General features: G+C 44.1%; 1 protein-coding gene across 1 annotated transcript in view; it reads left to right on the top strand.

Annotated features, from left to right (window-relative positions):
* CLYBL (citramalyl-CoA lyase) overlaps window positions 1-14,358 on the top strand; it is a 511,709-nt gene that overhangs the window by 485,697 nt on the left and 11,654 nt on the right. Inside the window, exon 8 of the transcript XR_011026162.1 lies at window positions 4,635-4,811. The gene's annotated coding sequence lies outside the window, so the exon portion shown is untranslated. The remainder of the gene's footprint in view (window positions 1-4,634; window positions 4,812-14,358) is intronic.

Raw genomic sequence — 14,358 nt, 5'->3', positions numbered from 1 at the left:
CTGTACACTGTTTATTGGATAGTATTACATTTTTGAAGTGTTGCAAGTATGCTTTTTCATGTAGTAGAGGCCTAGTATGCAGATCTTAGGCCTTTCTTACTCGGCACAGCCAATGCCCAATCCTCAGACATTTGAAATCGTGTCAACACTGCCTCCATTAAAGGAATACTGTAGGGGGTTGGGGGAAAAAGAGTTGAACTTATCCGGGGCTTCTAATGGTCCCCCACAGACATCCTGTGCCCGCGCAGCCACTCACCGATGCTCTGGCCCCGCCTCTGCTTCACTTTTGGAATTTCAGACTTTAAAGTCTGCAAACCACTGCGCCTGCATTGCCATGTCCTCGCTCCCACTGATGTCACCAGAAGCGTACTGCGCAGGCACAGACCATACTGGGCCTGTGCAGTACACTCCTGGTGACATCAGCGGGAGCGAGGACACGGAAATGCAGGCGCAGTGGTTTGCAGACTTTAAAGTCTGAAATTCCAAAAGTGAACCGGAGGCGGGGCGGAGCATCGGTGAGTGGCTGCACGGGCACAGGATGTCTGCGGGGGACCATTAGAAGCCCCGGGTAAGTTCAACTCATTTTCCCTCGACCCCCTTACAGTATCCCTTTAAGGAATAGGGATTAGCGAGAATGCCTCTGGCAGCCTCATGCAAATTTCCTCAAACTTTGGGTGATTTTGCGAATTTTCACTAAAACAGTTTAGCAAATTGCACCGTTAATAACAAAGCCCCCATACTTGCTATAGTCTGCAAATGTGCTAGGTATGTTAAGGAGTATATTGGAAACAAGGGTCAGAAATTCACCAGTTATTTAGAAAATCAATTTTAAAATCTTGGTGTGAAAAAAAAATGTAAATGCAGTTAATTGACAGACGATACCAGTCGGTATTGAAAATGTACATATATCCCCAGAAACAGCAGTGAATTTCCTGCTGGTTGCAATGCTTTTGATGAGGATTGCTTTACAACCCTGGAAAATATACCTATTATATATATGTAAAAAAAAAAAAATACGTGGGGCCCCCTTTCCCAAACCTCCTTAACTCCCCTTGTCACCCCTGCAGGCCGGTATAGCCAGAATTCAGAGCCTGGACTGTGTGAACCTCCACCCCTGAGCTATAACAGCCCACATGGTCTATCATGTAGGGGGGCGCCTCCCTTTCTTCCCACAGCCTTTGTTCATACCATGGACAAGAGGCTCTTCCTCACCTCCAGTGCCCAGGAGGAGGTGAGGGCCCGGGGGGGGGGGGGGGGGGGTCATTATGGAATCTGCCCCAGATGCCCCACTAACTGAAATGGATATAGGGGTACTAATTAACCCTTTCCACAATGGAATCAGTTGAAATAAAAATGTAACTATGAATATATTCACAAACCAATATCCTCTGGACCTTGATTGAAGATCTCTGCCAAAGAACGCTACACATGTGGCTCCCCACCACTGGCATTTGCTACATTACATTATTGCAAACCCTGACAAAAGCATCTATAAATGTGCTGCTGGAGCTCCCCATTATTCTTTAACGTATATCGGCACATTTAAAGATGCTTTTCTGGGGCTTGGCACCATCACCTGCCCCCCGGCCGACATCCATAGCACCCCTTTGTTGGATACCAACACCCCTAAAGGCACCCTGGGCCCCCCTCCATTCACTGCATCGCCATTACCCTTCTCCCCACCGCTCAGTGCTCCCACCTCCTCTTGGGTACCGAAGATGGGGAATAGTCCCTTGTTCATGGTATGGACATGGGCTGTGGGGAATTATGGGGCTTTAGGGACTGGTGTATTGTTTTACCTTCTTACCCTTTTCCATGAGGGCATGCTATCAGATAAATACCATAAGTGGAATTAAATGTAATTCTACCTTTGTTCCTATATTTCTTGCCCGGTAAATGAGTTGGCTGGGTAAATGTATCACCCCAAATCAAGTTATTGCAGCGACAGCAATGTCAGCAGGGGTAATTAGAGAGAGAGAGAGAGAGATTACAGAGAGTACATAGGATAATGAAGAAAAGTAACAGATTCAATAGTACAAACCAATGAGTTGTACATAAAATCAGTTACTTACATAATGTCTTTTCTGGATAACCAATGCCACTTACATTAGCCATGGTACACCAGATGGTAGAAGTGTACGTGGCAGTGGCATGCATTAAAAATATTTATATTTATGTTAATACTAGTCATTGTGCTCATTAGTCTATGTGGAGCAAGAAGAGAAGACCCGTGGTCTCCACAACAGTAGTTTCTCGAAATCGCCAATATCTGGAAGAGATTCCTCAAAGTGTCTGAGCTCCACGACTTTCAAAGTGACAGAGAGCTCTGTCTTCTGAAGCTTATTATCTCACGTGTCTGTCACTGTATTTTGTTTTGAGTAAAGTCCAAAAGTTCGCTAGCCTGCTCTGTAAAATCATTTTGAATGCTGAGTGTAATGTGTAAATTGCAAATATTAGAGAATGATGCAATGTTATAAAAAACTATATAACTGAAAAAAGTGAATATTTTCTTTTCTACTAATGTTCTATTAATTATCCGTACTATACATACAATTCATTATATCATCTTTTTTTTTTTTTTGCTTCAGTGTCACTTAAACTAAGAAACGAAAGTGACCCTTCGCTTCTCCTGGTCTCTTTTTCTCCAGACTCTACTTTCCTGGCTCTGCTGATGTTCTACAACTTTTTAGGATATCCTCTATTATTAACCTCCCTGGCGGTATTGATGGTTATACACCTCAATACAAAACATGCTGTGAACAATATTGACGTGCATAAGCGTCAATACTCTCCTGCACTGTATACTAGACCCTTGCTTGACACATGTTGTCAAGTTACAGGAAAAAAAGGTTATGAAAATGAATTGAATCTCTGTTTGCACAGAAATCCTGGCGAAATTGAAAGCCAGGGAGGTTATACATGTTTGCCATCTGTTGGAGTCTAAACTGCTTGGCTGCATAATTGCTGAATTTCACCACCGCTAACGAACTCCGGCACCTTCGGCACCCAGTTTCACATTTTAACATTGGTGCCCATGGCTGTGCCCAATTTGTGGGCTTTGATTCGCCTCCAAATTACCTGGTTTGTGGGTGGGCTAGCAATTTGCAGTTCAGCTTTTGCTGCTGCCAGACATTTCTTGTTCATAAAAATAGAATTTGGTTGGATACCTTTAACAGGGAAGCCATGGGTGTGTGTGTGTGTGTGGGGGGGGGGGGGGGGGGGGGGGGGCAGGAAAATTAAGACCACTAAGAGCTGTGATGTCATAACCTCATGGGAGCAACACAATTTATCACAATTTATTAAATTGTTTACTTTTTTTTGGGTACAAGTTTGATTTAACATAAGAAAATTAAATGCAGGACTTTATTTAGATGTAGACATAGAATGCTTAGGTTTGACTGTGTTATTTGTAAATTATGACTCATTGCTGGGCAGTACACACCCTCCACACATAGCACCTTTTACAAAAATATAGATTTTATTTTTTGAAATTTTCAACTACTATACATACACATGAGTGTGCAGCATCCATTTTGTCAAAAAAAAAAAAAAGAATTACCGTTAAAATGCTTTTGGTATAATAAGTACTCACCACAGGCGCTCACCAGTACAGATTAATGCCAAATGTAGAAACTTAATAAGCTCAAATGCCTGGCACTCTACTATAACAATTATTGCTTTCCAAAGTTTCCTGAAGGAGAAAGAGTCTGGATCACTGATAATGTACCATATTACCTCAAAAGGAACACAATATAAACTGGGATAGGGTGACATTGCTAAACACGTTATTGATAAAAGGTTATTGCTTTGAGGGCAGCCCTCAGAACTAGGGATGGTTGAAAATGCCGAATTCTGATTCCGAAAAAATTCCGGGTTCCTCCTATGCCTAATACCAATTCCACCGATTTCCAATTTCCATTTTCCTATTTCTGAGGAGTCAATTTTTTAGGTCATTTTTTGCATTCTGTTATTGACCAAATACATAGTTGACTCTGCATTCTCTGATTGGTCCAATGCTTCCGAGTTCTGTAATTGGGCTAGAATTATGGAGTTGCAGTAATGCAGTATTTCTGCAGATATCTGATTTCCGTTTTCTGATTGGAAATGCAGATTACCGATTGGAAAGGCAGAAATTTAAATACTGTGGAATCCGAATGAACATCCCTACTCAGCACTGCCTGTAGAGACGGGACACAAAGGCCCCATTACAGGCTAGGCCCACAAGGTGCAGTGACATGGCAAATGCTTCAGCATGGATCTTAAATGCAGCATTATAGTGATACTGGGGGAGAGTGAAGAAAAGTAGCCCACAGTAGAGCTGCATATTCTCCCCTACTGCTGCAGTAGTCTGGTCCATCACCAATGCCAGGGTGACCTCCCAGCTGTAGGTATTATAGAGAAAATTGTAAAATAGAGCATTTGAAAAAATATATAAATGCACAAACATTGGCTTGTTATTGACTACCACACAGCCCTTCTGCCTAAAATAAGACTTTGTAATTGTGGTCCTTTAAGAAGATATACAATTGCTACTGAACAAATCCGCTGCTTGTTATTCTGACATTGTATACTTAGTACAGAGCATTCAAGTTGTTGTTTTTTTATAATGCTGTTTTTTGACTCCTTAAATAAAGGCCCTTAAAAACAAACAAAAAAAAACCCAGAGGATTAATTCCACTATGTGAACTTCTGCTCTGCCAATGGAGGAAAACATGGGCCTGATGCATTTCAGTGTGTGGCTCTACCACCTGAACAATACCAGCCAGTATGCTCCATGACAACGGGGGACTCTGTAAGAAGAGGGTAGAAAGGTATTTAATTTTTTTTTATTGTATTAAAAATCATGAAAATGTAATGATTAAATTAAAAATTGGTGCAAAAAAAAAAAAAACACCACTCTGAGGCAAGTACTACAAGCATATACTTTACCTCTGCCCTCATTTCTTCCTTGAAGCATCTCTCTATGATCTAAAACCACTAATTGTATAAGAGATTGCAAAGAGATTTTAATGAGGGAAAAAAAACACTCACACTGCTTGGGAAACTCTGTTAGTGAATCATGCATTTTGAAAATTATGTGATTTTAACACTGCAGCACTTAATGTTGGTGATTTTATTGTCGATTTGAACTTCAGGTTTGACTTATGTGATTATTTTGTCCCTCAATTACTGATGGATCATGATCATGTCTTGCTTGTAACTCTTATCATATGTAAGTAGAGATGGCCCGAACGGTTCGCACGCAAACTTATTTGTGCAAACTTCGGTGGTTCACGTTCGCAGTGAACCGCAAACTATATGCAAGTTCGACCCGCCCCCTATACTACATCATTAGGGTAAACTTTGACCCTCTACATCACAGTCAGCAAACACAGGGTAGCCAATCAGGCTACACTCCCTCCTGGAGTCCCGCCCCCCCCTTATAAAACGAAGGCCGCTTCAGTCTTTTCACTCACTCGTGTGGCTGCAGTAACTATAGAAGGGAGAGAACCTGCTGACATAGGGAAAGCTTAGTTAGGCTCTTGTGTTAGGCTTGTTAGCTTGCTCCTTGCTGATATTTATTGCTAAAAAAGCACTTCTCAACACTCAACAGCTCTTTTGAGAGCTAATGTTGTTCTTGTGATCTATTTTTTTTGTGTGTGTGTCCCACAGACAGTTTTGTTGCATATACAGCCCTGTCAGTCAGTCGCAGCTGCTGGACCTTGGCCCCTTGGTAATTCCTACTGTGCCACTGCCTGGCCCAGCACATTCAGTGACTACCTGTGTGCAGGGCCGGATTTGTACTCTTTACCATCCAAGGCCAATGTCACCATCTACCCCCCTTCAGTATAGCTAGCGAAATGACTCCCCCTCCCCTTCCCTCTTGTATAAGTAGCCTGGTGACTTCCTTAATCCCTCCCTTTCATATTCCCCCTCTTTCAGTACAGCTCGCCTCCAAACCGCTGCAGCCATCAGTGTCACTCACTTCTCTGCTCGTCTCCAGTACCGAAGCTTCCTCTTTCCCTCCATCTGCAATGCTGCCCAAGTCCGTAGCTGCCCGCCACAACGCCAACGTGCACAGGTGTCTCGCAGCAGAGAGATCAGGCACCCCTGATCCCCCTGCATTGCAGCATTTTCAAGCATGCAAATGCTGCACCAATTTAGCCTGCTGCTTTGGTGCCCTTGCTCCTGTGGTGCCCTAGGCCATGGCCTAGGTGGCCTTGACCTAAATCCGGCCCTGCCTGTGTGTGTGACAGCTGCACATTTGTAATACCAATCCCTGCATACCTGTTCAGTAGTGTACCTACCTACGTGACTGCAAGCAGTGTTATATTATATACCAGTCACTCGCTGCACCTATTCACGGTACCTGTGTGTATGTGACAGCTGCCCATTTGTAATACCAATCCCTGCATACCAAACTTCCTTTCATCCATGACCTTTTTAATTCCAATGCCTTCACCTTTTTTGGGGTCACAGAAACATGGCTGACTCTTTCTGACACGGTCTCACCTGCCGCCCTCTTTTATGGGGGATTCCACTTTAGTTACACGCCTAGAAGTGGGAATAAACATGGCGGTGGTGTGGGCATTCTTTTCTCTGATAGATGCTCCTTCAAGCCACTCACCCCCATTCCTTCTCTTTCTCTTCCTTCCTTTGAAGTCCATGCAGTCCGTCTATACTCTCCCTCTAACCTCCAGATCGCAATAATCTACCACCCTCCTGGCTCTGCTTCATTCTTCTTAGATCACTTCTCTGCATGGCTCCTCCAGTTCCTGTCCTCCGATATCCCTACCATCATTATGGGTGACTTTAACATTCATGTTGACACCAACAATTCTGCCGCTACTAAACTTCTGTCACTTACTTCCTACTACGGCCTGTCTCAGTGGTCCACTGCTCCAACTCACTCTAATGGTCATACACTTGACCTCATATTCACTCGTCTCTGTTCTATCACTGATTCCACTAATACTCCTCTCCCGCTCTCTGATCATAACTTACTAAACTTCTCTCTCTCCCCCTCTCTTCCTACCACGTTGCCTCAAGCACGCTCATATATACGCAGGAACTACCGCAGCATAGACATGCAATCTGTCTCTGATGCCCTGGCACCTCTCCTCACACAACCATTCACTGACCCTGACTCAGCAGCTGCACACTACCACAGCTCAATCACGCAAGTCATGGATGCAATCGCACCCCTCACCAATGTCCGCCCACACAGTGTAAGCCACCAACCCTGGCTGACCAAAGCTACTAAACAGCTAAAGGGGTGCTCTAGGGTTGCTGAACGCCGTTGGAGAAAAACTAATACTAATGAGGATTTCATTTCTTACAAAAAAGAGTTGAACAAGTTTAAAACCGCTCTCTCTTCTGCAAAACAATCATAATTTTCCTCCCTCTTATCCTCCCACTTGCACAATCCAAAGCACCTGTTCAGTACTTTCTACTCCCTTCTCCGTCTACTCCCTCCTCCTCCTTCTTCATGCTTATCAGCTGAAGAATTTGCAACATACTTTACAGATAAAATTGCAAAAATCCGTAGTGTGTTTTCCATGCAGACATCAAACTCCATCTCCACTCCTCTTGTTGACTGCTCTCTTTCCAGTTTCTCTCCACTCTCCGAACATTCGCTCTCTCCTCTTATCTCCAAATCCCATCTAACCACCTGTCCTTTGGATCCTATCCCATCACATCTCATTCCACAGCTATCCACATCGCTCATCCCTGCCCTAACATCGCTGTTTAACCTATCCCTCTGCATCAGAATTTTTCCATCCTCACTCAAGAAGGCTGTTGTATCACCACTACTTAAAAAATCATCTCTAGACCCCACAGAACTTGCTAACTACCGCCCAGTGTCACTTCTCCCATTTGCACCTAATTACTTGAGCGCCACATTCATGCTGAACTAAGTCAGTATTCATCTGCAAATTCCTTGCTTGATCAGTTCCAGTCTGGCTTCCAGCCAAACCACTCTACAGAAACAGCCCTCACCAAAGTAGCTAATGATCTCCTCACAGCTAAATCCAAAGGCTATTATTCTATACTCATCCTTCTAGATCTGTCATCAGCATTCGACACTGTGGACCACACTCTACTCCTACAGATCCTTTCATCTATTGGAATAAAGGACATCGCTCTCTCCTGGATATCTTCCTACCTCTCTGGAAGGTCTTTCATTGTTTCTTATTCAGATCAGGCCTCCTCTTCACATCCTCTGTCTGTAGGGGTACCTCAAGGCTCTGTCCTCGGTCCCCTCCACTTCTCCATCTACATGCACGGTCTTGGTAACTTAATCAACTCATTTGGTTTTCAATACCACCTATATGCAGATGATACACAACTGTACCTCTCGGCCCCAGACCTTAACTCCCTCCTCACACGGGTTCCCGATTGCCTGTCTGCTATTTCCTCTTTCATGTCCTCTCGCTTCTTAAAACTTAATATGAATAAAACTGAACTAATAGTCTTTCCACCATCCCTGTCCACCTCTTTGCCTGATATTACAATAAATGTTAACAACACGTCTATAACTAATAACACGTCTATAATTCTCTCTCATTTATTCCTCACATTAACTCCCTAACCAGCTCCTGTCATCTCCAACTCAAAAACATAGCACGTATCCAACCTTTTCTCTCTCATGACACAACCAAAATGTTAGTACATGCTCTTACTATATCTCGATTGGACTATTGCAATATATTGCTTGGTGGACTTCCAACTAACCGACTAGCACCGCTCAATTCTGTACTGAACTCTGCTGCTCGACTTATTCATCTCTCCTCTCGCTCTTCCTCTGCTGCTCCTCTCTGTCAAGCTCTTCACTGGCTACCAATTAACGAGAGGATTCAGTTCATACTCTTAACCCTAACCTACAAAGCTCTCCACAATCTCTTTTCCCTGTACATCTCCTCACTAGTCTCCAGATACCAACCCAACCGCAATCTCAGATCTGCACACGAGCTTCTTTTATCCTCTTCTACAACTACCTCCTCACATTCACGTGTACAAGACTTCTCACGCGCCTTACCCCTCCTCTGGAATGCCCTTCCACAGCACATCCGCCACTCTCCCACCTTTGAAATCTTTAAATGCTCCCTCAAAACCCACCTTTTCTGACAAGCATATTCTCTAGCTTAGGCCATGCACCCACTAAATAACCTAATTACGCACTGCCTGTACATATACTGTATACTTCCCCCACCTCTTGTTACCACCCAATTCCTTTAGATTGTAAGCTCGCAAGGGCAGGGCTCTCACCCTTTTGTGTCATGGAATGTTATTAATTTAATTGCTTGCACTCTGTTAGACATTTATACATTTTAGTCATCATGTTAAATTTGCAATTGTAATCAGCAGTATTTTGTATCAGTGTTCATATTTGATGTATATCATTGTCTGTATCATTATGTATCCCTTGTTTGTTTTCTTACATTGTACAGCACCACAGAATATGTTGGCGCTTTATAAATAATAATAATAATAATAATAATAATAATAATACCTGTTCAGTAGTGCACCTACCTACGTGACCGCAAGCAGTGTTATATTATATACCACTCAATCGCTGCACCTGTTCACGGTACCTGTGTGTGTGACAGCTGCACATTTGTAATACCAATCACTGCATACCTACTTATTCAGTGCACCTACCCTCAACCCAAAACAATTGTTCAACACCTTTAACCCCCTACTTCAACCCCCACCTCCTCCCCCTACCACAAGTCTGTCAGCTGACGACTTTGCATCATACTTTACAAGCAACATTGTTGCAATACGTAATAGCTTTAACACGCAACCACTTTTACCAGCTCAACCATCACCTGTAGATTCCTTCTGTCCACCTGCACCCTCGCCCTCTGCTAACTGCCTTCCCCCCGATCCACAAGACCACTCTCCCACTCTAATATCTTTCACCACACTCACTGAACAGTGTCTTTCCTCACTAATCTCCAAAACACATCTCTCTACCTGTGGCCTGGACCCCATTCCCTCCCATCTAATCCCCCAGCTTTCCTCCTTCCTTAATCCCGCTCTAACAACTCTATTCAATCTTTCTATCTCCACTGGCATTTTTCCTTCCTTATTCAAACAAGCTATCATCACACCACTTATCAAAAAACCCTCTCTTGATCCAACTTCTCTATCCAATTGCTGTCCTGTCTTGCTCCTCCCCTTTGCTTCTAAACTGCTGGAACGTCACATCCATTCAGAAATGTCTGCCTTTCTCTCTACCAACTCCTTACTTGACCCCTTTCAATCTGGATTCCGCACACACCATTCCACCGAAACTGTCCTCACGAAAGTTGCTAATGGCCCACTGGTAGCTGAATCCAAAGGCCAGTTCTCCATTCTAATACTCCAGGGGCAAACGCAGGATTTTTAAGGGGGGGGTTCCTGAAAGGTCCGGAAGCACTTATGTCCCCGAGTGCTTCCGAATACAGGTGGCTCCATACTGCCCATGCACAAAAGTGCGCTGGCGTATTACGGAGCTGCCTATCTTTGGAAGTACTCAAGGACACGAGTGTTTCTGAGGGCTTCTGGTAGCAGCAAATGTGAAAGGGGTACAGCGCTGAAACAACTCCCCAAGAGAGGAACAGGAGATAGACTTAGTTTGGACAATTCAGTGGAATATGCTACATAGTGTCACATAGCGCAAGCGATACCCATATGATGCAGGGATATATGCATCTGCGGAAGATGGCGGCGCTATATAAATACTAAATAATAATATTTTGCCTCACCAGGATTGCACTTTTATTTAGCTTTCCTGTATGACAAGAACACACAGCCAGCTCTAGGGGAAGAGGGAAACAAAGGTGAATGAAGGAGGCTGGTGCACACCAAGGGCTTGATTCACAAAGCGGTGCTAACCTACTTAGCACGTCTAAAGTCTTTAGACGTGCGAACCAGGGTGCTAAGTAGGTTAGCACCGGATTTCTCAATCAGATCGCGCGCTAACTTTGCGCGCGCAAAGTGTTACGCGCGCAAAGTTTTACGCGCGCTAAGTCCCATAGGCTTTAATGGGCACTTCGCGCGGTGCGCCCTGCGCTCTGTGCAGTACGCGCGTAAAGTTTTACGCGCATAAAGTTTTGCGCGCGTAAAGTTTTATGCGCGAAAAGCTTGTTTAGACGTGCTAAGGGGGTTTTCACAGGCGTGCTAACAGTTAGCACCGCTTTGTGAATCAAGCCCCAAGAGTGCTTCTGAGCGTTTTTCAAATCAACAGTGATTTGAAAAGCGCTTGACTAATGTTACCCTATGTGGGTGTTCCCACAGCAGCGTTGTGATTTTTTCAAAATCGCAGGTATACTGCATGTAGCATGTTTTTGAGCAATTCATTCAAAAATCGCTCTGAAAATCACTTCACAAAATCAAACTCACAAATTGCTAGCGATTGCTATTGTCATTTTGGCGTGCACTCGCCCAGAGAGAGGAGTGGAGAAATTGAGAATAGCCTGAGATGGAGCAGAGAACTTATCTGTATTGCAGTCCCACATCAGACAGGCTACTTGCCTGTAATCGGACTCCTGTCCCTGTCAGTCTCTCACACAAGTCAGAAAGAAGCCCTCCTGGAGTCTAGGGACTGTCAAAAACTTTTCAGCTTGTTAAACACCTTACCCACACATGCAGTCATTATAACAATGGGGAGAGACCAGACAGATGTTTGCCCACGGACCCTGAGTCCAGGCAAGCTCTGCATCATGCTGTGCATATTTACCAGCTTGCCTGCACTCTAATTTCATCATGTCTGACACTTCTGTGCTGTGGAGAGTCCAGGACTCCATAATCAACATTCTCTCACTGCAGGCTGCATCTTCTTGTGAGGGAAGCTGGGCTGCCTCTCTCATTCTATTAGCAGGAGGGAAGCACCAGAAGTAAGAAGGGAGGGAGAATGAGGTTGTTTTTATTATGCGGGCTTCCCTGGCTGAATACACAGCTCAGTGCAGGGGGGAGGTTCCAGACACCCGGAATAGCCCCCTCAGTTCGCCAGTGTACTCCTTGACCTTTCCTCTGGCTTTGACATGGTTGATCATGCTCTGCTTCTGCAGACACTGTCATCTTTAGGAATCAAGGGACAAGCACATTCCTGGATCTCCTCTTATCTCTCTGGACGCTCTTACACTGTGTCCTTCTCTAACACCAATTCCTCCCCACACCCACTGTCTGTTGGTGTTCCTCAAGGCTCTGTTCTTGGGCCACTTCTTTTCTCAGCCTAAACTCGTGGCCTGGGACAACTAATTAACTCTTTTGGCTTCCAGTATCACCTCTATGCGGATGACATCCAAATCTTATCTCTCAGCTCCTGATCTGTCATCACTACTATCTAGAGTCCCCGACTGTCTACGTGCTGTTTCTACATTTATGTCCTCCCGCTTCCTCAAGCTCAACATGAGTAAAACGGAAATTGTGATTTTTCCACCATCACTATCTACACCCCCACCAATTGCAACCATAATGGTAGACAACACTCCATTAACCTCAACCACTAAGGCCCGCTGCTTGGGGGTTATACTTGACTCAGAGCTCTCCTTTAAACCTCACATTGCCTCATTAACCACCACCTGCTATTTCCAGCTCAAAAATATATTCCGTATCCGTCCCTCCCTCACACAAGAGGCCACCAAAATGCTTGTACATGCCTTAATCATCTCCCGCCTAGACCACTGCAACACCCTGCTCTGTGGTCTACCAAAAAAAGGCTTGCACCTCTCCAAAACCTTTTGAAATCAGTGGCCCGCCTCATTCACCTCTCAACATGCTCTTCCGATGCAGCCCCACTGTGCCGTTCTCTCCACTGGTTACCCATTAGCCAGAGGATCCAGTTCAAACTCCTGACTCTAACATACAAAGCCCTCCATGAGTTGTGCCCTCCATACATCTTATCACTAATCTCAAGATTTTAATTTTTGTCACAAGTTAGCGGAAATTGATTTTTATTGTTTTTTTCACAAAGTGTCAATTTCCGCTAACTTGTGACAAAAACAAATCTTCTATGAACTCACCATAGTCCTAACAGAATACCTTGGGGTGTCTTCTTTCTAAAATGGGGTCACTTGTGGGGTTCCTATACTGCCCTGGCATTTTAGGGGCCCTATACCGTGAGGAGTAGTCTAGAAACCAAATGCCTCAAAATGACCTGTGAATAGGACGTTGGGCCCCTTAGCGCACCTAGGCTGCAAAAAAGTGTCACACATGTGGTATCACCGTACTCAGGAGATGTAGTATAATGTGCTTTGGGGTGTAGTTTTACACATACCCATGCTGGGTGGGAGAAATCTCTCTGTAAATGGACAATTGTGTGTAAAAAAAAAATCAAAAAATTGTCATTTACAGAGATATTTCTCCCACTCAGCATCGGTATATGTAAAAATACACCACAAAACACATTATACTACTTCTCCTGAGTACGGCGGTACCACATGTGTGGCACTTTTTTGCACCACTAAGGGGCCCAAAGTTCAATGAGTACCTTTAGGATTTCACAGGTCATTTTGAGACATTTGGTTTCAAGACTACTCCTCACGGTTTAAGGCCCCTAAAATGCCAGGGCAGTATAGGAACCCCACAAGTGACCCCATTTTAGAAAGAAGACACCCCAAGATATTCCGTTAGGTGTATGACGAGTTCATAGAAGATTTTATTTTTTTGTCACAAGTTAGCGGAAATTGAGTTTTATTGGTTTTTTTTTTCACAAAGTGTCAATTTCCGCTAACTTGTGACAATAAAAAAAATCTTCTATGAACTCACCATACTCCTAACAGAATACCTTGTGGTGTTGTCTTTCTAAAATGGGGTCACTTGTGGGGTTCCTAAACTGCCCTGGCATTTTAGGGGCCCTAAACCGTGAGGAGTAGTCTTGAAACCAAATGTCTCAAAATGAACTGTGAAATCCTAAAGGTACTCATTGGACTTTGGGCCCCTTAACGCAGTTAGGGTGCAAAAAAGTGCCACACATGTGGTATTGCCGTACTCAGGAGACGTAGTATAATGTGTTTTGGGGTGTATTTTTACACATACCCATGCTGGGTGGGAGAAATATCTCTGTACATGGACAATTGTGTGTAAAAAAAAATCAAAACATTGTCATTTACAGAGATATTTCTCCCACCCAGCATGGGTATGTGTAAAAATACACCCCAAAACACATTATACTACTTCTCCTGAGTACGGCAATACCACATGTGTGGCACTTTTTTGCAGCCTAACTGCGCTAAGGGGCCCAAAGTCCAATGAGCACCTTTAGGCTTTACAGGGTGCTTACAATTTAGCATCCCCCAAAATGCCAGGACAGTAAACACACCCCACAAATGACCTCATTTTGGAAAGTAGACACTTCAAGATATTCAGAGAGGGGCATGGTGAGTCCGT

Source organism: Hyperolius riggenbachi, chromosome 2 (genome assembly GCF_040937935.1).
Source record: "Hyperolius riggenbachi isolate aHypRig1 chromosome 2, aHypRig1.pri, whole genome shotgun sequence".
NCBI lineage: Eukaryota > Metazoa > Chordata > Amphibia > Anura > Hyperoliidae > Hyperolius > Hyperolius riggenbachi.
Note: the sequence above shows the minus strand (reverse complement) of the source record. Positions and strands in the feature narration are given on the sequence as shown.